This window comes from Anser anser (genome assembly GCF_964211835.1).
Source record: "Anser anser genome assembly, chromosome: 10".
In the NCBI taxonomy this organism is placed as follows: Eukaryota; Metazoa; Chordata; class Aves; order Anseriformes; family Anatidae; genus Anser; species Anser anser.
Window position 1 is genome coordinate 5215288 of NC_139730.1, and position 24434 is coordinate 5239721.

The 24434-nt window shown below is 40.0% G+C and overlaps 1 long non-coding RNA gene across 1 annotated transcript; it reads right to left on the reverse strand.

Annotated features, from left to right (window-relative positions):
• Positions 1-19834: 19834 nt before the first annotated feature.
• On the reverse strand, positions 19835-23909 carry LOC310904627. Its single transcript, XR_014588483.1, has 2 exons — positions 22322-23909; positions 19835-20203 (listed from the first exon to the last, which is right to left on the reverse strand). It is a non-coding gene; the product is annotated as an uncharacterized lncRNA (long non-coding RNA).
• Positions 23910-24434: the final 525 nt, after the last annotated feature.

Genomic DNA, 24434 nt, shown 5'->3' on the forward strand with positions numbered 1-24434 from the left:
TTATATGATATTCAAAAGATTCTCAGGGTGACATGAAACACTTTTAAGGGAACTACCACTTAACTCCTCTTTTCTTATCTCTTGGGCAGCTTTTTCCAGCATTCAAAACTAGTGCCTGAGTTTTAAAGCTCCCTCACAAGATTCTTATCAGATGAGGTCTATCGACAGGGAGGTTTCCCTCTGGAGACCTAATGTAGTGTTTGAATTCATCAGAAATTGCAAATGATGCAAGATGATTCAAAAAATATATTCCTAACAAGTACTCAAGAAATTCCCCAAACTAGAAGTATGTCTGGCTTTAATAAATGACATATTCAAAACGTAGCAAAAAAAAAAAAAAAAATCTGATTCCAGGGGAATCGATAGAAAATGAGCCACAGCCTGTGGCACTTGTGCCTGGCACTGCTGTTTCAGTGCACTTGTGTCAAGGTGCAGGGCTGAGATGACAAGGTCTCCTCCTTTTTGCCAAACCTGGAAGATAATGCAGCTACGGGCTATAAGAGGCACCCTTACCATTACACTTACCATTAGTCAGGTTTTGACTTGAATTATCCTGTTGGTGGTTCCCACAAGATTCTTACAAAATGTATTTGCAGCAGTCATTTCTTGCTCACAATCACCAATCCACACATTTTTTGGCTTCCAGAAAAAACAGAGAATTTATAGGGCCTGACTCACCTTTCAGCTGGAGCAGAGGTTGGTGCTGAGATTTAGCAAATAAGATTTCCACATGACCCTAAGGGTGCCAAAATCTATATTGGCTTTCAGTTCCAGCTGTGCCACTTTGGGGGCTGAGGGTGACGAGCGGACCCACTGCGAGTAGCTCAATTTCCTGACTTGTACCATCCAGATGCCCTCCAAGAAGATGCTCTGCAATAGGGACTGCCCCGTGGCTTGAAACGCAGGAGTCCTGCTCAGTGTCCCTATGAAACCTGGTTAAATTGCAGTATGCCTGGCCTTAATTCATTTTAAGTCTGGCACTTTATTTCTATAAAAATACCCCCAAAAAATCCTTCCCTTTTTGCACTCACTTGCTTTCTAAAGCATTTGAAACAACAAATCTTGTATTTTGCTTTTTGTTTTATTTTTATTTGGTGGTTTGGGGTTGGTTTATTTGCAGGGACAGAGGTGACTCCGCTTAATTACTTTCTTATTCCTCTTCATTTGTCAATTCTATTGAACTTGAATATCTTCCTCCAGTTTGGAAAAATTAGGTTCTGACTAAATGACAGCCTTCTCTTTCCTCTGGCCACTTTCCAAAAGCCACAAAATACTGAGAAATTCTGAAGCAAAAAGGAATTTGGGGGGAAGGGGGACAAACAAAAAATAAAAGTGAAAAAATTCACTAACATTCTTTTGTGCTTTCTTCCAACTTAAATATAAAACTTCAAATTCTTAAAAATCACTTTTTGAAAACAAAATTATAAAATTTCAACTGAAGTGATTTTTTGTAGCTATAGTTTACACTCCTTCTATAGAAAATAAATTCTTTTGTACTCACTCACATTTTTTGGGAGATAAAAGTTATTTTTGCCAGAAATTTTTAGGAAAAAAAAAAAAAACAGGTCCAATATATCCAAAATATAATCAGGCTTACATTGTCTACCAGTAGATCTGCTGCAGAAATCAATATGATCATTTAATATTCAGCAGTGAAAAACAATGGAAGATTTTTTAGAAAGAGTCCTTCCAGGTACAAATAGTAGAGAATCTCAACACATATCTATTAAGTTAGGAGATCCAATGAATAAAGAGATTTTTCAGGGCACTTAATTGAAAAATTCTGTTTTCTTCAGAAAAGCATCCTCTAGTGTGGGTCCCTCCCTCTCTACCAAAACCCCTTTATGAGTTCCTCATTTCAGTACTGTGGTGCTGAGGGAGGGATTTTGTTCTCCACTGAAACCAGTTCCATCATGGATAGACCACATGATAGTGAAATTCAAGCTGAAGAATTAACCTCTTTTTATTGTTGTTTGTGTTAATTGAATAATAAGAATAGTCTCCTCTAGCTGGGATAATGGGATGGCCCTGGATCTGTCCCACTTCATAAGCCAGTCCTTTTATTTCTTCTCTAGGTATCATAACTGTTTGATCACATGGGTCCAAACGCTTCAAAGCCACTACCTCACAACCATTATTTTTCCACCGATTTCATTTAGCTTCCATGACTTATTTTTTTTCCCAGAGTTCTGATCCTTATTCAAATTAAAAGCAAGCAAACAAACAAAAACATTTCTTTATTCCTTTTCCTTGCCCAAACGCCTTGCAAGACAAAGACAAATAAGTGCTTTGATCTGGAGAAAGCCTGGATTTTCTTTCTTCTTTAAAACAGGCAGACGATATTTGTGCAAGTGAAGGATCAGGGTCAGGACAGGCAGAGCTTGTAACTGAAGTTGTCTGTCTTTGGGCCATGCAACTGGGCTGCGAGCTTCCCTAATGCCTTGGCACTGATCCATACCCTGACCTGGAGACACTGAGCTGAGGCAAAGAAGCCAATTAGGTTATAACCTGAAGTTGGTTCAAGCAGAGGTCCTCTAGGTGAACTCTGGCTGCATAATCCACTAAGCTGCCCTGAACCGGCATGTAGTTTAAGCAGGAAACGGGTTGTTTTTGTCAAAAATCATAGTTTCCCTGGGAATCAGAATTGTATAGAATAATGAAAAAAAATGCAATTGCAAAACTCATTTTCTATACAGTGGAAAAATCATTTTATTGACGTTTATTTTCTCTGTTGTTCTCCTTTATGTAGATTCTGTAAGAATACGCTTCTTAATACTTCATTCCAGTAACACATCTCCTGTTTTATTTCAAAGTGTACATTTAAATGAGAACAATACTCAGAAAAAAAAATAAATAAAAATTCTGGTGTATTTGCATTTGTTGAAAGCGACAAACCATGAATGAATACTACAACAGCATTTGCAATTTCCTCCATATTCCCCTATTTTCTTAACACATTTGGCAAGAAAAAAAAAAAAAAAAAAAAGAACTAAGACATGAACACTGAACCTCAACTTCTATGGACTGGCACAACTCCATAAAGTCAGTGGAACTACTTTGATTTATATCAATTGAAGGTCTGGCCTAAAAGTTTGCAAGAGTAATGGTAATGCGAGAATTTCGGCAGTGCTTCAGTGACAGAGGAGAGATGTGCTGCGGGGAGCTGCACATGTAGTACATGGTCATGACTGCTTACATGTTAATTAAACCAGTTTTATATTTTGGTACTGGAAAGCTGGTTAAAACCATCTGTTTCTTTTCAGAATATTCTACTAGCTAAGAAGAAAATGTGATCAAGATTAGATTTAGGAGATAAATAGTTGTGGGGTTTTTTTACTCTGCAGCTAAATATAAAGATTTAAATAGTATTTGTGTCAAAGAGTACTTAAGTACAGATGTAAAGGTTTTTTGCAATATGACAAACAAAATAATCTTAGGCTACTCTGCAATGTTTTGTTTCATCCAACACAGCGATTTAATTTCTTTTGCATTTTATTTATGCTTCCTTCTTTCTGAATATTTTAACCCTTACAATATGGAAGCGTGTAACATATTTTGAAACAAATGTTGAAGGAAAATTTCCCAAGTTTTTACTAAAACTAATTGTTGAATATGACCCAGTCTGAGGCCTCTTACACATCAGGCAATCAACAGGCTGATGCCTCAGTGGAGCGTTCCAGCAAATTACCTGGCACAGCCGTCGCGGGGTGGCTGTGCTGGAGCACATCCGTGGAGCTGAATTAGAGGTTGTAAATTGCCTCCACAAATCCCTTCCCTCATAGTCACTTATTGTCCCACATAAGTAGCTATCATTTTAATTGACAGAGTGTTGTATGAGGGATGCAAAATCATGAAAAATATGAAGTGCATCATACAGAGACAAAACACAGCTCCATTGAAATTATACCTTGTCAAGAGGGAAAATATTCTGGTTGGCTGAACATGAATCAAAGAATTTGGAGGACCAGAATGCTGGAATTACCTGGACTCAGAAAGTAATTATAGAAAAGGACTTGGCTTGCTTATTTACGCTCATCTTTTTCTCTACTTATTTTTCTTTTGTGTTGGCTACAAAAAAAAAGGGTGAAAGTTTAAAAAGGAAAGGTGGAGATGAACTAAAATATAAATAATAACAAATTGTATTTGTGGAGTAGATAGTCCAGAGACAGATAACAGCACAGAAACATTTACCTCGGGACTGACTCAAAACCCAGCTAGAGTCTGAAGAGATGGCAATAGGTCGGCCGTTCAAGGGCCCACGAGCAGTGGGTTTGTGGTCCGTGTCCCTTCCTCATAACAGCGCTTAAGTGGTTCACAGCCTCTGCATTGGCCCTGTGAACAAAGATGAATTCCACTGTCTGAACACATCTGTCATGTTAGGATGTTGACACCATGCGTGATGTTGTTTAGCAGTTTGGGTTTTCACACATTAAGAATTTTATTAGTACTTCTTCTCCAAAATGGATACTTCTTTATGAAAGAAATACATGCAGATGTGTGTAATCACAGTTTTGTCACCTAATGCTGCAAAGCCACATAGGAATATCCAATTCCTGTATCTTTCTTGCCTTTGTTTTCTGCTCCATGGTTTGTATTACCCTATGAAAATGCATACATCAATAAAATGAGGATTGAGTTTTATTTTCTCCTTTTTTAAGAACAATAAAACTGAAATATACATGATCAAGAGGCTGAAAAATGTGATAAATAAAAAATGTATTATCCTCACTGAGTTCTGTTTGACTTTGCATTTTGATATCCTTTGCTGGCAAGGGAGAAATATCTTACACCACAGATTTTAGTGGAAGTCAACAAAGCTATTTCTGTCTTAAAGAGTAAAGGTAGAAGAATCTATACCTTAGTTTTTCTACTGAAAAGAGAGATTAAAAAAAGTTTACATCCACTATTGATTGATTTATTTATTTAATCCATCCACTGATAGCACGAAAGCTTCTGCTTTTGCACTTTACTGTTGATGCTTGACTGAACTATAGAGCTTACTTTTTTTAATGCAACCCTGAAATCAGCTTCAACATTGAAGGAAAGGCCATGACACTAGAGATTTTCAAGCAGATGGAGAAAAAAATATTGGTTTTGTGTGTATCGGTGCAGTAGGTGTTGAAAATATAAAAAAGAGGACCATTGATCAAAATAATAGATAGAAGCATTTTTTAATCTGCACAAGTCCATACATGTTTGTATCTTCAATTGTAAACACACATACAAAGACATGCAGAAGTGTATCTCTATCTCCTGAAGTATTTGGCATTATATATATCTTTCAGCTTTTAGCTTGATTTCTTTGACAGTTTGGCCAGAATACCATTTTCCCTTCCCTTGTGGCAAGCTATACGCGTTAAGCCTTTTCTAACAGTCCTCTTCTGCTGTTTTCTTTCTTTTGCTTGATGCGTGTCTTGTTTTGTTCTTGAAGTAGAAAAGCACAAGTTCTAAAATAGATTTTTATTTCCAAAAATCATCTGCTTTTAAAGTACTGCCAACTTGGTGAGGGTTTGCTTGAAGGGGAGAGCCAGGTTTTTCCTGCTACCCCAACAGCACATGCAAGTGCATTGACCAACGGAAAAGTCAATCCCAAGAAAACTCTAACTCCCCTTTTCTCTCCCCGGAGTTCAAACCTGAAGGCTGTTGACATCTCCTATGATTTAATCATTAGGATGAGGTGCTTTACTGAGGAATGGCCTCAACGGAAGGTCAGACTTCAGGGTTCAAGGATAACACTTGCGCTAACAGAATGGTGTAAAAGAGATTTATTTTTTCAAGACAGATATTTATTAAATATACTCTGTGAGTGCAGATCGCTATCAGTATATTTTGTACCCTTGCATTCAAAGCACTTTTAAGGAAAATGTATATCACAATATACAGTTTATAGATGGGTAGACTAAGGCACACCAAAAACAAATAATCTGCTACTTCAAAATTAATAAATAAATCAGCTACATAAGTTGCAGAGGAACTGTGCAACCAACTGAAACTACTATCTGGGGTGGCTTGTTTATTATGCTAAGTATGTTAATGTACTTCAGGACTAACAAATGTTCTGGAAGGCAAGGTTTTTTTGATGCAAAGTCCCCTAATATACCCAACTTTGCATTGAATATTCTGTGAAGTAAGAGTTAACTTTAATGAAAGCCTGTTTGTATTTTAAAATGTCATATATAGCTTGATTAATGGAAATAGATTAGAAAGAAATATATTTTAATATGGAGAACGTACCTACCATTGCACTATCAGAGCACAACTGACATGGGACGCAGTCTAAACAAAAGTCAGCAGCTACTAATGAGGCTTGTTAGTGATGCTAATCTATGTAAATGTTATTAATTGAGAACATCTATCTTTTATCTCCAACATTTGGTAATCAGGCAATTAAAAAACAATGACATTCCCGGCGGTTGTTCTCCCAGTAAAAAAAAAAAAAAAGTGATCAAAGAGTCCTGAATAAGGAAAGGGAAAGTCCCTTATCAAGAGCTGGGCCTTGCCTTGGGCTACCAGGCCTCATTAAAGGCAGAAAAGCTCTGTTGATCACCAATTAACCTGATTTGTAGGAACTCTGATAAAGACCTCAAACAACATGAGTTTTCTTAACTATAATAAATGACACAGTTTATTGACAAAAATAAAAACGTTTGGTTTGAAAAAGAACATAAAGGAGCTATTCAAATTGGATAGCCCTACCACACACCAGTCTTGAAAGACGTGGGATAGGTTTAACTTCACCACATTGGTGGCATATTATCAATGCCAGATACAGTCAAACCTATTAACAGCCATATACACAACAACCAAATATATACATATTTGGTAGCTGTCACATAAATTTCTGTCATCTCTAGTCATAACAGACAGCAGATTGCATTAATTATGTATGTACTATGCTCATGAATGGAAATTCAGCGCTCTAGGGTGAACTCTGTATCTCAAAACACGAAAGTAAAAAAAAAAAAAAAAAAGATATTTTCTTGAGGCTTAATTGGTGGACATTTTGTGATTATACTTTTTTTTTTTTTTTAATCTTAGCAGTTGCTTTAAATTATCCCTAGTGTAAATTTCCATATGCCTTTTTAACCCATTCTTTCCTTTCTGGAGAATTTTATTCTTCTTCTCAGGTATTGTTCGTAGTGTCATGACTAGTAGGTAGAACATTGCAGTGTGACTGTCACCTATAATTGTAATTATTGCCAGTGGTTCATTAATTCACATGGTGATGGCCTGTCCCTGTTTGTCTCTCTGGAGAAAGAGGAAATAATAACTAAACGTAAAATTTGGGCCTAGAGCTGAGTAAAAAGGTATCATAAATATGGTACCAAACTCAAGCCTTCTATGCATTTAAGGGTTAAATGGCTTTGTTTTCACACTTCAGCTATTCCACCAAACCTATAGATTGTGAATGTATCTTCCAGAGATAAAATTTTTTGTGTACAGGGGATTGTGCCGGCTTTAGCATGTCTTCTAAAATTATACCCTGGGCTTACGTCACTTTATTGGCAAAATCTGTAAGTGTGCTTTAGGTCTTCAATGATAAAATGTATTTGAGATTGTGGAACTAGACCTGCCTTATTAGGTATATCGAGTAGCTGATGTCCATGATCTTTATGGGCCAGATCTGACTTTGATAAGAATCAGATTGGGTCATAAAGTGAAAAAATACCACTGTCACTTTTTCTGACATATCCATTTGACACATGCAGGACTATATCTCAGATTTATACATCAAAAAATCAGGTCACTTTTCCTCCACATGATGGAGGCCTCTGTCATTTTATTAAAATATTTTCTGTTATAAACTATTTTTCCTCTTCATATCTGCTGTTTTCATCCTCTATTCATTGATATTCAATATAGAATTAAAGTGGTGAAAAAAATTATGGGGAGGTCCAAAGGCACTAAATGAGCAATTTTTAAGACACTTCAACTCTAATATACAAATTGATAATATGTCACATTTAGCAGAGAATGTTGGGTATCAAAAGACATGTCTGAGAAGAAACAAAAAGGAGGCACAGCAGCAAAGGCAGTATGAAGTGACAAGAACCCCTTTGAAGCTCAGCCCCCTTTTTATTAAGAAGTTAAAATGAAAGATCAGGTGCTTGATGTTGGAATATGGGAATATTTTGGTCTGAGATGACATTTGTATGGTTTTGCTTTTTTAACTAATGCATCTGTGCTCCCCTCCCCAATAAATAAATAAATAAATAAATAAATAGAAGCTACTGCTTAGTGATACTGTGGGTGAGCTTTCATCTTAATATGTAGGACTGAGCTTGTTTTACAGCAAAGATAATTATCTCAAACCAGTGATTTTGGTTGGTTTTTGATTTAGCTGTTCAAGCAGATGCCACCATAGAGTTTCTATTATGCACAAACAATTGTATTTCATTGGTAAGTGCCCTGCATGCCTACCTCATTATTAGAACCCAATTAATTTTTCTTTGTAATAAAATGGAAAGACTTAGAGCTAATGGGAAGGCTAATCTAAAGAAATTTGGACCAACCGCAAAGAGTACCTGGAAGACGCATAAAGAAAGAAGAGTGGTAATTACGTGACACATGCACACACACAAAAAAGAAAGAACATGAATTGAAGTTTCAGAAACAGGCCCAGGGAGCACAGATCGCAATCTGGCTAGATTGCAAAACTAGTACTAAGATGTCTTAATTGTATGATTGATGTAAGCTTCAAAAGAAAGCTCTGTATTCACAATGGCTACAAGGTTATGAGTGTTATCTAATGTATAAAGACAACTACCACTGAAGGCAAACACTACACATGAAACTTGAGACCTTTCTCTTTCAGAACCAATCAATAATGTCTTATTTTTAGTCTATATTATGTTTAAGAAAATGTGATGACATCCTTGATTGAAGATCACACAAATAATTATGTTAGTAATGACTCACTTTGTAGGATCTACAAGGACTGGATCTACAAGGACTGTCCTTTGAATTCCTGTGACACTGTATGCAAGGGGACCTGGTTCAATTACCTGATAGAAGTATGTAGACTATTTGTTTGAAACAAACTGAAAAAAACACTGCTTGGGGACATTGATTAACACATTCTAACACTGTTCTGATTACTTTAATCCAGTGACTTAGCTCACCAGCAAATTATCTGTTTTCAAGACAGCAGGGTTAGCTGACACCAGGAGTTCCATCTTGCAAGAAATTCCAGTATTTCAAAACCTGTCTTTCTCCAGATTGGATGAAAGCCCTTCAAATCTCATTATTTTAGGGCCCTTTTTTTTTTCTAGCTTATCACTAGAATTTTATTTTGATTCAGTTTAATCATTACAATTGTTAATACCAATGGAAAATAAATATAGAATATTGACATTTCTTCCAAAGGGACATTTTTATAATTTGGGGTTAAAAATTGAGCAAAGAAATCAATACAAACCTTTTTTTCAGTCAAGCAAATCACATTCCAGAAGGAAAGTGCTTTCATTTTGGAATTCTAAAATAAAGGCTGTTTCTGAGCTTCCTAAAAATTTCTGGAAGATGACCAAACACTCAACATTTCTCAGGCTGTCACTGCCACCGTCAATAAACTGCTTTTCTGCCTTTCTCTTGGTGCTGAGTAATTTGTTCCGGGGGAGTATGATCCAGTGCTCCACAGCAGCTGGTAAAAAGATTCCCTCCAAGTTTTGTGGTGATCTGGTGAAACAACCTCTCTATCCAAAAACATTGTTTGGCTTATCTACACTGAGATCAGGAAATGTTATCTTCACATGTAAAATGCACTCGTACACCCAACAAAGTCTACTCTGAGGAACACAAGGATCCACAATTTCAGACCACCTAGATGTGATATAGGTCTTCATCCACACTGGACAGAATGAAATGATAAGCTAAATGAGCTAAAGGTTCTCCAAAAGCCTTAAGTTCATTATGGCACAGCATATGTTTTAAACACATCTACTGCCTGATCTTTGCTAGGGTTGCAGGTGAAGCAGTCTTTTCCTCCACCTATCTGATCAGCTTATTACTGAAGGGTAACTCCCTTGCTTGGAGATACCCAAATACAATCTTAACACAGTTGGCCCAATTCTGTTTGAAAGTCATTTTATGAGTCCTGATTGACCAGGTTTGATGGTAATAGAGTGAGAGTTAATGCTACAAGCATTACACAGAAGAGGCAAAAATAAAAGCTCTACTGAGCAGACAGGAAGGGTGAAGGGTCCATTGAAAATCAGAGAGATTAGCAACTCATCACATTATATGTGGGTTATCAGGAGACAGAGGTAATGAAAGTGAGACCTATATCCTTGATCAATAAGAGTTTGACTGCATTTTGAGTTCATTTTCCCCTGCCGAGAGTGAGACAGCAAGCTTACTATTGATCACAGTGTTAATCCATAACTAGTCTGGGCCCTAGCCTAGTGGAACAAGGAGGAAAAATAAGATAATAAGCAGGAACTCTTGATCTTTTATTATGGTGTGCTAGATAAAGAGAGTGCAAGGTTCAAGGTGAAATACTTTATGGTTAACCCCTTCTTTGCTGCTTAGTTCTGAGTGCATGAATCAAAGCAAATTACCCGAGCCCCATTTATATTTATATATATATTGACCTTGGATCCTGTTGACAAACACTGTGGTAGGGTGCCTGCATGGGACTACAGGTTACCACTCCGTGTCTCTTCAAAGCCCAGGGGACAAAGACACTTATGTGGCATCTGAGTGTGACACCAGGGACACATCCTCAGCTGGTGAAAGCCTGTGTCTTTCCCCTGAAATATGCAGGCAGGGGTTGCTGTAGCTGAGACAGGATGTGACCCTAAACCTAACCTTCAGCACTGTCCTTTGGAAACTGAATGTGCTTATCTTAGATGAGCAATATTTTCCATTGCTTGCGTATTTACTCTAGCTTCCGTTACATGCATGTCTAGATATTCTCTGGTCATAGGCTTTTTTTTCCCCCCCTCTGATGTCTTTAACTGACAACATGAGCAATTAAGACAACTTAATCTTTCCCATGGCAACAGCCGACTGATGTCAGAGACAGCAACGGTTTTGAGGTGAGCAGCTGACAGGAACTAGTGATGGCCAATTACCTTTTAATAAATCTTGGGAAAAGAAAGAAAATTAACAGTTAGTGCAAAGTTGTTTTGAAATCATGAATATTCCAACAATAGCTTAAGTAAGATTTAAAACTAACAGCATTTCCTTCAAGAGCAAAATGGTCTTTGTCTCGTAATTATAGTTTCTAAAAGCACAAAAATCATGGGTTTATGTTCCATCCACTTGGAGGTTAGAAGCATACCAAGAGCCTAGTAATGCAAGGAACATCTTCTCTCAGCCCTGCATTGATATAATAGAAATATTTGCATCTATATACACATTCAGCCTTACTGCCTTTTTGTATGAACCTGTCACATTTCAGCAAATAGTTGCTCAGTACTGGCAATTCTAGTCTGAGTTAAAATTACCCATATTCCAGCACAGCAGTGGCATTGCTTGTGCTGTTGCAGATGTCTTTGGGATGAGATCAAGAACCAACGGCCTTGGAAATGCAACGTACAAGGAATGGTTTCATTTTTTCTAAAAATAATTAACAAAGCTTTCTTCTTTTCCTTGAATTTTTGGTCTGCCTAGATAGATTTTTTTTCTGTTTTCACAGTTTGCATCAATGCACATCATCTTTAGTGAGCAGAGAACAGAAAGATGCCAGTACACATGGCACTGAAAGAGGTCTTACACATCTCAGGGTGAATCTCACCATAGTGTGATTATTTGATCCTTTGACTCGGCCAAATCATAATTGCATTCTGCCTACTAATGCCACTTTGCCATTGCAGGTCAGTACTGTACTTTTCAGCTCTCCCTGGCTACAACTAACTCATTCAGGTAGCCTGTAAGACTAATTTACAACCTCTGCAGAGCTACCTCACAGTTAGCTCATTTTAGTAGTTGTTAAATTATCCCTGTGCATCATTTACATGTTGCATGAGTTGGTCAGGATAATTAATGCTTGTAAAGCACTCTGAGGCTTTTGGATGAAATGTACAGTAGAATTACAATGAATTATTCTCATGATGATGATGATAAATAAATATTACAGGAAAAAATAAAAATAAAAAATAAAAAATAAAAATAATAAAAAATAAAAATAAAAATAAAAATAAAATAAAAATAAAAATAAAAATAAAAATAAACAAAAACAAAAACAAAAACAAAAATAAAAATAAAAACAAAAATAAAAATAAAAATAAAAATAAAAATAAAAATAAAAATAAAAATAAAAATAAAAATAAAAATAAAAATAAAAATAAAAATAAAAATAAAAATAAAAATAAAAATAAAAATAAAAATAAAAATGACAGCAGCTTTCACATGCTTTTAAAAACACAGACCTGTCGCTGGAATGGTCTTTTCCAGCTGTGAGTGCCCTGTTGTCTCAGATACTCAAACAGAGAGAAGATTAATCTTCAAGTGGTAGATAGCCAGTTATTTTTTAGAGTTCAGCATATTTTACACAAGTGTGTGCAATGCAACTACCCACTGTAACGTAAATCAATTTATGGACAAAACAAGAGGAAGAAAAATCCCGTTGTTCTTTAGTTTATTAACACACACACACAAAAATAAAAAATAAAATAAAATTTTAAAATTACAGGGGACAGTGAATGATAAGAGTCCTAAAAAATGGCAGGTGTTTTTGTTATTGTTGTTTTTAAATATCAAATTGCTAACATATTGCTGTAGGCAGCACCCACAGGTTAAGCTGAGTGGTTCTTCCAGCACAACACAGAGAAGCAGAGACTCCTGAAGATCAAAAGCAAGCATCTCTCTGCAGTTTTAGGGACTGTGTTTACTGGACTGCTCACTTTTATTTTATAGTTTTTATATTTATATAAAATATATTTATATATATATAAAATATATTTATATATATTTATATATAGTTTATATTTCAGTAGTGTGATGCACGTTATTAGTTTTATATTCTGAAAACACAGCTTTGACTGCAGAGGCTCAAATACTTTACGCCTTTAATTCAAGGTGCTGGTTTTCCCTGACAAGGAGGTTTCCCCAAACTCTCTCATCTCATTTTTGTCATGCACTTGAGAGCACTCGTTAAGTTTGCAGTGAAAGGAGGTGGTTAGAGCAGAGCAAATTGTCAAGTGGACTCTTGCACAGAAGCTGCTTTTATAAGGTCATGGTCTGAACTGGACACTGCTGCCTTGATTTTCTTATGCAGGTATTTATATATGCATGTGCACAAGGCATAATTTGTGTGCTTTGAACAACATCTACCAGATCTTTATGGATAGTATTTTCTGATGGCAGCCTCCATTTATGCACATGCCAATATTTAGTGCAATCCTTGCACAAATAAAGATTATTGTCTTCATCTAGCCAAGGCAGGAACCTCAAAAATATCACTCGTGATAGATATGTGTACAGAGATTCAAAGATACAGTTGAAGCCTTCTATATTCACCTGTTATAATGTGTGCCATACCAATAATGAAATGCAATGTCGCATTCATAGTCAGATCAGAGCTTTGTGGTTTTACTCTCTTGGAAGTCCTACGGTTCTCAGGCTGACATTTCTACCCAATGTGCCCCTAGGGAGGGCTACAGAGCCCTGCTGAATATTTGCAAATGTGTCTGCTTCTTCTGAAAACATGATATGGAAAGTTTTACCTTCAAACTATGAATGCATCTCCCAGTTCATGAAGGAAGGAAAGTGATCATGGCTTAGATCTGGAAGACTCCTTTTTTCTTTTTTGTTACGGAGGTTTTACCTTGTTTCACAGAATCACAGAATCACAGAATTGAAGGGGTTGGAAGGGACCTTGAAAGATCATCGGGTCCAACCCCCCTGCCAAAGCAGGTTCCTTAGAGCAGGCTGCCCAGGTAGGCGTCCAGACGGGCCTTGAATATCTCCAGAGAAGGAGATTCCACAACCTCCCTGGGCAGCCTGTTCCAGTGCTCCGTCACCCTCACTGTGAAGAAGTTCTTTCGCAAGTTGGTGTGGAACTTCCTGTGCTCTATTTTGTGGCCACTACCTCTTGTCCTATTGCCACAAACCACTGAAAAGAGGTTGGCCAAATCCCTCTGTCTCCTACACCTCAGGTATTTATACACATTGATGAGATCCCCTCTCAGTCTTCTTTTCTCCAGGCTGAACAGACCCAGGTCTCTCAGCCTTTCTTCATAGGGAAGATGCTCCAGGCCCTGTATCACCTTTGTGGCCCTCTGCTGGATTCTTTCCAGGAGATCTCTGTCTTTTTTGTACCGGGGAGCCCAGAACTGGACACAGTACTCCAGGTGAGGCCTGACCAGGGCAGAGTAGAGGAGGAGGATCTCCTCCCTTGACCTGCTGGCCACGCTCCTTTTAATGCACGCCAGGATCCCATTGGCCTTCTTGGCCACGAGGGCACACTGCTGGCTCATGGTCAACCTGTCGTCCACCAGGAATCCCAGGTCCTTCTCCTCAGAGCTCCTCTCCAGCAGGTAGTCCCCCAGCCTGTACTGATACGTCTGGTTGTTCCTTCCCAGGTGCAGGACTCTCCACTTGCTCTTATTAAACCTCATTTGGTTTCTTCCTGCCCATCTCTCCAGCCAGTCCAGGTCTCGCTGAATGGCAGCACAGCCTCCTGGCGTGTCAGCCACTGCTCCCAGTTTTGTGTCATTGGCGTACTTGCTGAGGGTAGACACTATTCCCTCGTCAAGGTCGTCGATGAAGTTGTTGAACAAGACCGGACCCAGCACCGACCCCTGGGGAATGCCACTAGTCACAGGTCTTGTTTCCACTCTTGTTTCCATGAGTGAAAATTCAGTCAGTCACTGGAAACGGAGCAAGCCAAATTCCCAATTCATTGTACTGAGTTTTGTATTTTACTAAACCAGGAAGAACATACAGGAAATGAAGATATACAAAACCATTAAAAAAATAGCTCAAGAGAGATAGTTTTTGACCAACTTATGATCTGGCTATCATGTATAGAAAGTCTCCAGAGGCGAGAGTTAAACAAACTCCCTCAAGTCTGTGCCCAGTGGGTTCTGCCTTCAGAGTCCAGTTGTTGGAGAGCCTTAGATAGATCACTAATTGCCTCACCAACCACTTCTTTAAAGAGGATTAACCCAAGGACAATTTTTGGCCAACTTATCAGGCCGTGGTTTAAGTTGGACATATAGTACTCCTGCATTCAAGACACTCCAAAACAACTGGGGTGGATGTGGCAGAAGCTGCCAGGATGAATAGAGAAGAGTGGGTTTAGAGGGCAGCAATCCAATGCCAGCACAATTCACACAGTACTCACAGCCTAGTAGCCTGCATGGGCAACAGCAATAAAAAAAAATAAAATTGCTTTGGACTGGAGGAATGTTCTAACAATGGATTATCTTCTGTCGGCTGTGGGAAATAGCTGCTGCAAACCTCAGGAGCCGTCCTAACCTTTGAACGGTGCCGCACCAGCTGCAGCACCGCTCCACTTCCTGCTTCAGCTGCCCTAATAGGTTATAAATATGTGCTCTTTCCTCCCCTAATTTTCACCATAGGATGGGAGCACCTGCCCCAGAAATATTTCCCTGGAAGGTATTGTTACCATAAAAAGAGCACATCTATATGACTACGTGAAAAGAGCTATACCACACTTACAGAGAAATGTAGGAAGGTGTATTTTTCATCTAGAAAGGAAAATGGTTTCTTTCAGTTGTCAAATTATAATGTCATAAATAGTAGATTGAATAGATATTTATTAATTATTCCCCTTCAAAATGTCCCCCAGTGATGTAAATTGAAACTGATGTGTTTCTTTGGGGGAAGTTTTTTTAAATATTAATTTGCATTTGTTGGTTTTAATAGAGTTTAATTAAAAGAAGGAAAATAATACTGTTTAGTAAATGTCAACATGTTCAGGCTTTTCGTAGAATCCTAACTGGCAATACATTTTTCATTTTCCAAAAACTATTTTTTGCCACAACACAAAGCAGATCATTTTTATCTGAAGTTCGATTTTACACAACTGATTTAAACACGCGAATTGCCGTGTGTACTCAATGACATGCAGATAAATGCAGCTACCGCACAGCCTCGCTTGCTACGTCGGGAACACTCCAACCATCCAGGCACAGAGAGGTGAACCATGGCTCTTTCCTTCAGCTGGATCTAGAGGGGATCTGCAACGTGGTGGAAGAAATCGATTGTATTTTCGCTGTTTGGAGCTCCTTAGTAGCCCATGCAGAACGTGCTGCCCACGATCTGGTCCCCTGTCTGTTCTGTAGGGGTCATTGCCTGCCCACACTGGGGGTGCTCTCCCTCTGGCAGAAAAATTAATTCTCCTGTACGCACTGTTAAAACAATAGTGGAATATTTCACTGTAAGATGCACTGTAATTACACCGAGGAATACTGGCATGAGCTGTTACAAATAGAGTTTCTGCTCCAGATTGTCGAAAGTAACAATAATTTATGTAATTATTTTATATTAATTATAGGTCATCTACTAAAATCTTTAATTAATTAATGCTGTAATATGATTATGTAATTTATAGTTACTGTTGGAAAAGGTTAATTTGTCAAGAAAGACACAAGGTAAACAGAAATGTTATTAAAACCCAATATAAACATTCAATTCAAAACTTGAACTAAACATAAAGAAACAGTACAAAGAAATAAATGCCTAACCATATACCTATATCTAAACACCCATATATCTATTGCAAGTTCACAAAATAGTTGGATTTCTTGCAGGTATTTTTTTCTCTCCTTACAATTGAGAAAAATATATTTTTTCATTTTTGTTTCAGTTGACATTTTTATCTTAAAATATATTTTTCTGGTCTCTTAGGGAAATTGTTCCTTTTGCAACATTTTAGTCAAATGAATTGTTTTTATTATGTTTAATTTATTATTGTGATTTCCTTTACAGGGAAATTTGGTCTTGTTGAGGATAAATGTAAAAGAAAGCACAAGTAGCTCTGTAATCATGTCAACAATGTTTTTTAAACAGCTTAAAATTAAAGTCCTTCAAATCTAAGCCACATTTTCTTCAAAACATGTATTTTCAAAGATCTTGCTTTTTTTTTTTTTTCATTTTATTATATAATCTAAAAAGTATATTTATCACTGTCTTGGCTGAACTTCCCAATACCAGAGGGCTTAGGAAACAAGAATTACATTCGGTGGGATTCACAGATCATTCATACCCATACTTTCCACACTTGGAGTGGGCAAAGAGGGCTGTAAGTCCCCCAGACCTACAGATCCCCATTCTCACAGTACAGAGTAGCCGTCAGGTTTCTTACATCTCTACTTGCAGACTATTTTATGCCTGAGTAACTTTGTGCAGCAGAATATTTCTTCTGAAATGACTGGAATTGCTCTTATTTAGGAGCTAACAGCTGCTGAAGTTCTCTTTTTTGTTGTTTTTTTTTTTTTCTTTTTTTTTGAGGCATGTTGCCTCTCCCTACATGTTTTTGTAGAACAAAGTGTGTTTTGAGCAGGATAGTAACCCAAACCATGATGAAGGAGGCAAACTTACAAAAACCATGTAATTGAGACCCACAATGTTAAACAGGTGTAGTAAAATCAGAATCCATCCCTCGTGTTTGTTACTGACATATGCTATAATACTATTGAATTATTTCAGCAACCTGATGTGAGAATGGGGTGTGGGGTAGAAATTTGCAGATGGTAACAAGGGCAAAAAATGCAGAATGAATTTTAAATCTGTGCAGCATAACATTTTAGCATCAAAGTGAGCATTTAGTACCAAATACCATTAATTAACATTTCCATGGGCTTTTTATTAAATGCTTGCTCAGCAAGTCAAGTGTCTTTCAAGCTTGCAACAGCTGTGAATGTATAAAAATATATTGACACAGATATATTCATGCATGCAAATAAATGTATTTCTTTCATTTGTTGTGGATGATTGTTATTATATTACAGGTTTTTAACAAGTTAGAAACTAATTTGCATTATCAACCTGAACAGCTGAAAAAGGGTCATGCATTACTACCTGTCTACCTGTTTGTAATCACTCCGTAGCATCTGCTCCCAGCTAATCCTTCCTGTGTCCTACTTGTGAGCAGCTCACCCCCAGGAAAGGGGTACAAACCCTAACCCAGGTTTCACTTACAGCATCTCTTTTAGGGTTACTCAGGTGCTCATTTAACCATGTCTCTAAATCAAGGTAAGAGCCAGTCAATGCCAAACAAGAAATTAAAAGGCATGAATTAATTTTAAAATAATGCATTGCAAAGAGCTGCTCTGCAACTAAGTGCACTTCTTACAGCTTAATCGTCATATAGCTTACTAATGCCAGACCCAGTTGGCAGTCACCTGATAGCTTTTGTTTTCACCCTGTGATAGTAACTAAATTAATTTGTTTCCTAATAAAATATTTCAGGATGTTGAGAAAATACAGATAAGTAGACAGAATCCTTATTAGGATCATCAGTATTAACATAAAATCCTTTTGTGCTCATTAAAGAAAATACAGTCAATTTAATTAATGCACATTAATCCCTAGTTGACATTAAAATCAGCTAAAAAACAACACTGATATAGATTATTAAAATGAGACCAAAAGAAAGTGTAGGAAGTGTCCCCTATAGGAAGAAAATTATTACTGAAGTCCAACATTCCCTTTTTTGTTTGTTTGTTTGTTTTGGTTTTGGTTTTGGTGGAAAATGTAACCCAGCTGGAGCCACAATTGCCTGACCCTAGGGAAAGTCTGCACCCACCAGTGGGACTGGGGAGCAGAAAGCCATGCTGGATATGAAAATCTGTCCCATGCAACGGTGCTGGGGAAGAGCCCTAGTCCTTGTGGAAGTAAAGTAGGCTTTCACACAGGATACTGGGCTTTATTTCTTTCAGGGATGTTGCTAAGCTTGAGATACTGCTTTCCACCTTCCTGCTTTTTGTACTTTTATTGCCATGGCCATGACTCAGCAGAGTGTTAAGACATTCCATGATCTCTAAGAGGGTGAGTGATCTCATCCCTGTTCAGCAAAGGCCTCAGTCTCACATTTTATTTCAGACATAAGGTGTCTTGTTGAAGTCTGTGAGATATCTCAAGTGGCTTCGGTCAAGAAGACATTTAGGAGTGGCATTATAAAAAATGCCTAAGTGATTCAGGTGTGCATAAGGCTTATTTTCCAAAGTATTGTAAGCGTTTAGACACCCAAAGTTCACAGGTTTCATGTGTGGGCTCAGATGTGTCCTGTGTGCTAGCTCTGGGAAAAATGTAGGTATTTCAACCCCACCCAGTTAGGACCACTTTTCTGGCACCATGGGATGTGAGTTGCTTGCTCAGGGACCTCTAAAGCCAACCCTGCACTGAGGTTTGCAGACAAGCTATGCCAAGACGAATTTCCAACCCATCCTCAGGGATCTGGCTGCATTAGGTGAAGCAGGAATCAAGGGGCCATTCAACATCCAGCCCCTCTCCCTTAAGAGCTGAAACAACATCAGGAATTGGGGGCGTCAGGGATGAGATTTGCAGCGTCAATGCTTTTTCAGGCTTGCATGTTCTCTCTGGCCCAATTTTTCTGCAAAGTGGAACTGTTTCAGGAGGAATTCATGAATGTATGGTCCATTTCCCCCTTATTCTCCCACCAGAGCTGGGGCAGGAGCTTATGTCCTCTCTTATGGAGCAGGACCTTGAGCATAGATCACCCCTCTGGGGCAACTCTGACCTAATGATATGAGGACAGCACAACTTCCAGAAGGGAAAAGGCAGCAGGTCAGCCCCTTTCCTTCATCAGGTCTATTTTCTCTTTTAAAGCCCTGAGAACTCCCCCTCAATGAGACCCCTTGGGTGAGCACAAAGGCCTCGTTTTGAAGGACTCAACGAAAAAGCAGAAAACACTGCACTGTGCAGCACTGCCAAGGGACAGACGACCCCAGAACTGGCAAGGGGCAATTTCTAGGACTTGCCAGGCTTTAAGGAGAAAATCTGCAGTGCCTACAAGCTTCAGGTTTATTTTGACCAGCAGCTGCACAGGCGTTTTGAGAATCCATATTTTGGACATAGGTGTGTAAGAACCTTTGTACACCTAGTCTAAGCTGCTTTTGAAAATTGGTTTCAGATGGCTCTGCAAATATTATCTTATTATTACTTTGTTGAATGGGGACCAAAATCATTTGCTCGGAAAAGGTGTGTGTTGGCTAGAAATTGATCTTCAATGTGTAGCTTAGATTTCAACTGAAGATGGCAGAAAAGCATCCTAAAAGGAAAATGTAATAAGTTCTGGTTTAGAATTCTTGTGTATATAGCAAAAATCAATTCATTTTTGTAGAATCTAGGATCAATAATATGTATCTGTTCTCCTGGACACAAGTATTTCTAAAATACCATTCAAGTCACGGCAGGCCTTATTTAAGTTAATGAGAGTTTTGCCATTGATTGTTCGGTTACATTTCACTTTATATTTCTTCATCGGTACCTGGTGTTTTTGTTGCGCACAGATTTTAACTCCTCAGTGAGGATTTGTTTGTTGTTTTTTTTTTTTCCCCAGGTTTTCTGTCCTCTACTAAAACCCTATGCACTCCCTTCACTATTGATTACATGCACAGAGACTCGTATCTTCACCCTACAACTTATTTATTCATTACTTGAAAAGTGAAGATAAAACATCAGAAAGGAAAAAGTGAATTGTGTGATTATCCCATTAACAGTACGTTTTTTGAGAATATACCGATTTTCTAACCAAATAGAAGATTTTTTTTTAATGCCATGACATGTTCCAAACTATGATAAGGTTTTGGGCTAATTAAATAAGAACTAAGGTTTGTTAATGTTTTTGTGATAGATGTTAGTATGTCGAGTCTTTGCTTCTCTTTTGCTTCATATTTTAAAGTTTCCTTTTATGCGTGTGAAAAATGAGTAAAAGTGTCAAGTCTTATCACACCTGACCTTGCTTTTTGGCTAGCCCCTTTCCCTTATCTATCAAACACATTACTCTCCCCATCATAACGTGGTAGTGCAAATATCGCAGCTGGCCAGCAAACATGACCAAAGCTACCTTTAAACTACCTCTAAACTCTTTAAACTCAACTAAAAGGCTGATTAGGTTCCACCTCTTTGGTCATTATCTCATTTCGATAGCCACGCAATGAAAAAGCAATCTAGTAAAAAGCTGTCTCATAGGAAAACTAGTTAAAGTGTGTGCTTGCTTAGGACGGCGTACTTAAAGAAAACAATTTATTCGTTTCTCCAAACCAACTGTGTAAACTAGTTTAGCTGTTTGCCGAGGCTTGGAATGAACAAACTTTGTCGTTTCCTCCCCGAAGCTCCCAAAGGAGGAGAGGGGAACGACCGGGAGCTTGGCGGGGCCGCCGCCGGCCCCATCCCACAGCGCCCCGGGGGCCGCCCGGCCCCGCGCCCCGGCGGAGCCCCGCAGCCGCCCGCGGGGGGGCTTCGTGATCCCCCCCCTCCTCCCCCCAGGAGCTGAGCAAAGCGATGGGCACCCCGATAGCCGTGCCCCGCTCTTGTTTGTGGCCAGCTGATGCTCGCCCCGGAATGGCCTGGGAGGTGCGTTCCCCCTCCTTGAGCCCTGACAGCCCCCCACAGCCCCCTTTCAAACCTAATTTAAAAGGAAGAGATTAGGAAGGGGAGGGAGAGGCTGAGAGGCAGGGCGGGGTGCGAGGCTGCAGCCCGCATGTGTAGGAAAACCACAAGCCTTTCTCGGGCGATGTTTGCTCGGGTTTCTTTTGCAAGCGCGGCACAATGGCAACTATTCAGGAATCGGTCAACATGACCTGGCGCTAACAAGCCCTAAAAACATATATGCTTCATGCTCACAGAGCCTAGGAATCATGTTTTTAAGTGGGATTTACTTTACTTTGTCAACAGAACAGGTACTGTGGCAAATCCCTGCTGTAGAGGGAAAGCGGTCAACGTTCCCTCCTCCCAGAAGACCCCAAAACCTTAGTGGGTCCCTGTACAGGGAGTCAAAACCTACAGGATTTGTGCAGAGCCAAAACTAGCCTGGAGAGGAGAAATGCCCTGGGATGTGCCCAGGCGACCCGCCCGGCCTCTCCCACTGGGCATCGCCCCCCCCCCCCCGCCCCGGGCTACCAGAGGGGCGAGCGGGGCGAGCTCAGCCGAGTGCCTGCAAGAGAGCACGGAGAGGCGGCCGGCCACGAAAGGGTTACGAGCAGGCGATCGGGGCTATTTGTCACCGGTACCAGCAAAAAATAAATAAAATAAAATACTGCTAATAATGAATTACTGATTAACGTGATCTGTCAACACTCCTTTGCCCCGCGGGACTGCAGCCGATCTATTAGCTGGCACCTCCTTTGCCATCTCCCTCACCTTGCTAAGCCTTTGCATCTCTCACCTGGCCCTGAGTCATGGGTAAACAGCGCCGGGTGCCAGGCTGTGCCCGGGGTACCAACCCGGGGCAGGCACCTCCCGGGGCCGGGCGAGCCTCCCCGCCCCGAGGCCAGCTCGGAGGCTTGGCCTCGCCTCGAGGCTGGGCTCCGCTTGGTGCCGGAGGCTCCTGCGGGAGCAGAGCGTAGCCTCCAGGGCGCACAGGAGCGAGCTGAGCTCTCCATCTCCCCGAGGTGCGCGGCCAAGGGCAGAGGAAAACCTCACCCGTAGGCATGTAGAGCCAGGGGTCGAGGGCTTGCTCCAGAGCGCATCCCTGACTCTGCAGGAGGAAGGGAAAAAATAAATAAAAGCAATAATTAATAATTTTTTTTTTGAAAAAGCTCACAAGTAGTTGGAAAAGTTTGTTTTGTGCAGCAGAGCGTGGCTGCGCGCAAAGGAAACGTGCAAATAAATGAATAAAGTCAAGAGCACCTTAATTAAAATTGCTGGAGATGCACGGCCGCGGGGCTCGGCAGCTCCGCACCCCCGCCCGGGGACCCCCCTCCCGGGCAGCCCGGCGGGAGCAGCAGCAGCCTCGCTGCGGGGAACGGCTGCAGGGCAGCAGCCCTCCCAGCGCAAATTAATTCATCACAGAGCTTGTTAAACAATTTGCTGAGCGGGACTGTCGCGGGCTGTGTTTTATTCATTTATTTATTTATTGTTATTACTTTTTGGGGAGGGGGATGGTGGTTTTGTTTTTAACCCCTCTCCGGGGGCAAACAGCAGCTGGCAGCCAAAAGACTTTCTGAACTGTTTCATCTGGGGAAAGTGTGGAGGAAAGCACCGGCTGGCTCTCTCCGCATCTAAATATGCTTGAATATAATTGACCGACCGCCGCTATGAAGCATCTGACGTGGCTGATGCTGCTGTACTCAGGTGCTTTGAAAGTCCCAGGAAATGCTCATTTACAGGGAGAACTTGTTAAAAATAAAGGGCTCGGATTAAATGAAGAGGCTAAAGGCAATTGTTTGTGCGACCGCTCGCATCACGGTTGCAGAAGCACTCCTACACCCCTCTCCGTATTTCAGATTTTTAGTTTAGAAAACCCTGGTAGCTGTGCGGTACTAGTTCATAGAAATCCTTCACCGTATTTCCCGAAAACCTCGTCTGTGCTGTAGGACCTGCTGTGTTAAATTATGATCCAAAGGCTGTGGGGTGGGAACAATCAATCAGAATACCTGGGGTAGTGTGTAATGTGTGTGCTCTTGCCAGCGGGAGCAAGCGGCCCCTGAACACAGTCCCCCAGCAGGTTAAATAAATATGATACTATAGACAAACCGAGAGGATCACATGGCCGCATCAATCAGCTGTTGATAAAATACAATCTTCCTTTAATACACGCTGGGAAAGTTATTTAACACTTACAAAACCTGAATCCAGTGCTGTTTCTTTTAGTAAAAAGGGAGAAAAATATTCTTTGAAGGTGCAACTCTTTTTAAAAGGCAAGGCGAGGTGACAGGTGCATTTTCCTGGGGGAAATAATAGAAAGCTTTTAATGAAGCCACAGACACCGTACAAAGTACGTGAGCCGCGATGCTGGAAAAATACAGGAGCTATTAAAAGAACAAGTCGGTCTCGAAGTGGCCGGAGTCGATGCGGGGCTGCGCATCAGGGTTTATTTCCTTTTCATTCATGGTTTCACAGCCCGGGTGGCTGAAGGGCTCCCGAGAAAAATTTTTGCTTGGTATGCAATTAGGGAAGAGCACCTCGGAGGAGGGGGGTCTCCCCTCCCGGATGGACATTTAGGGCAGTCGCAGGACGGTCTGACCAGCGGGGCGGACACGGGTGCCTTCAGTACGGGTTGTCAGAAAAACGAGAGGAGAATTTCCTAGAATTCGGTTCTCCGGGGTATTTTGGAAACAAAAAGTTGCCAGCAGCGGCTGATCGCGAGGGTGGGAGCGAGTGGGGCAATGGGGTGCAATGAGTTTCCCCTGTTCTCAGATAAGGGAGCGTGGAAGAAGTTTGGCTACTGAGAAAAAAAGGGCTGACACCCAAATACGCTTTGAAATTTCCTCCTATTCGTTAACTTCCCGCTTTCCCCTCGCTGACAAGCACTTTTTTTTAGTTACCAGCGGGGTTCC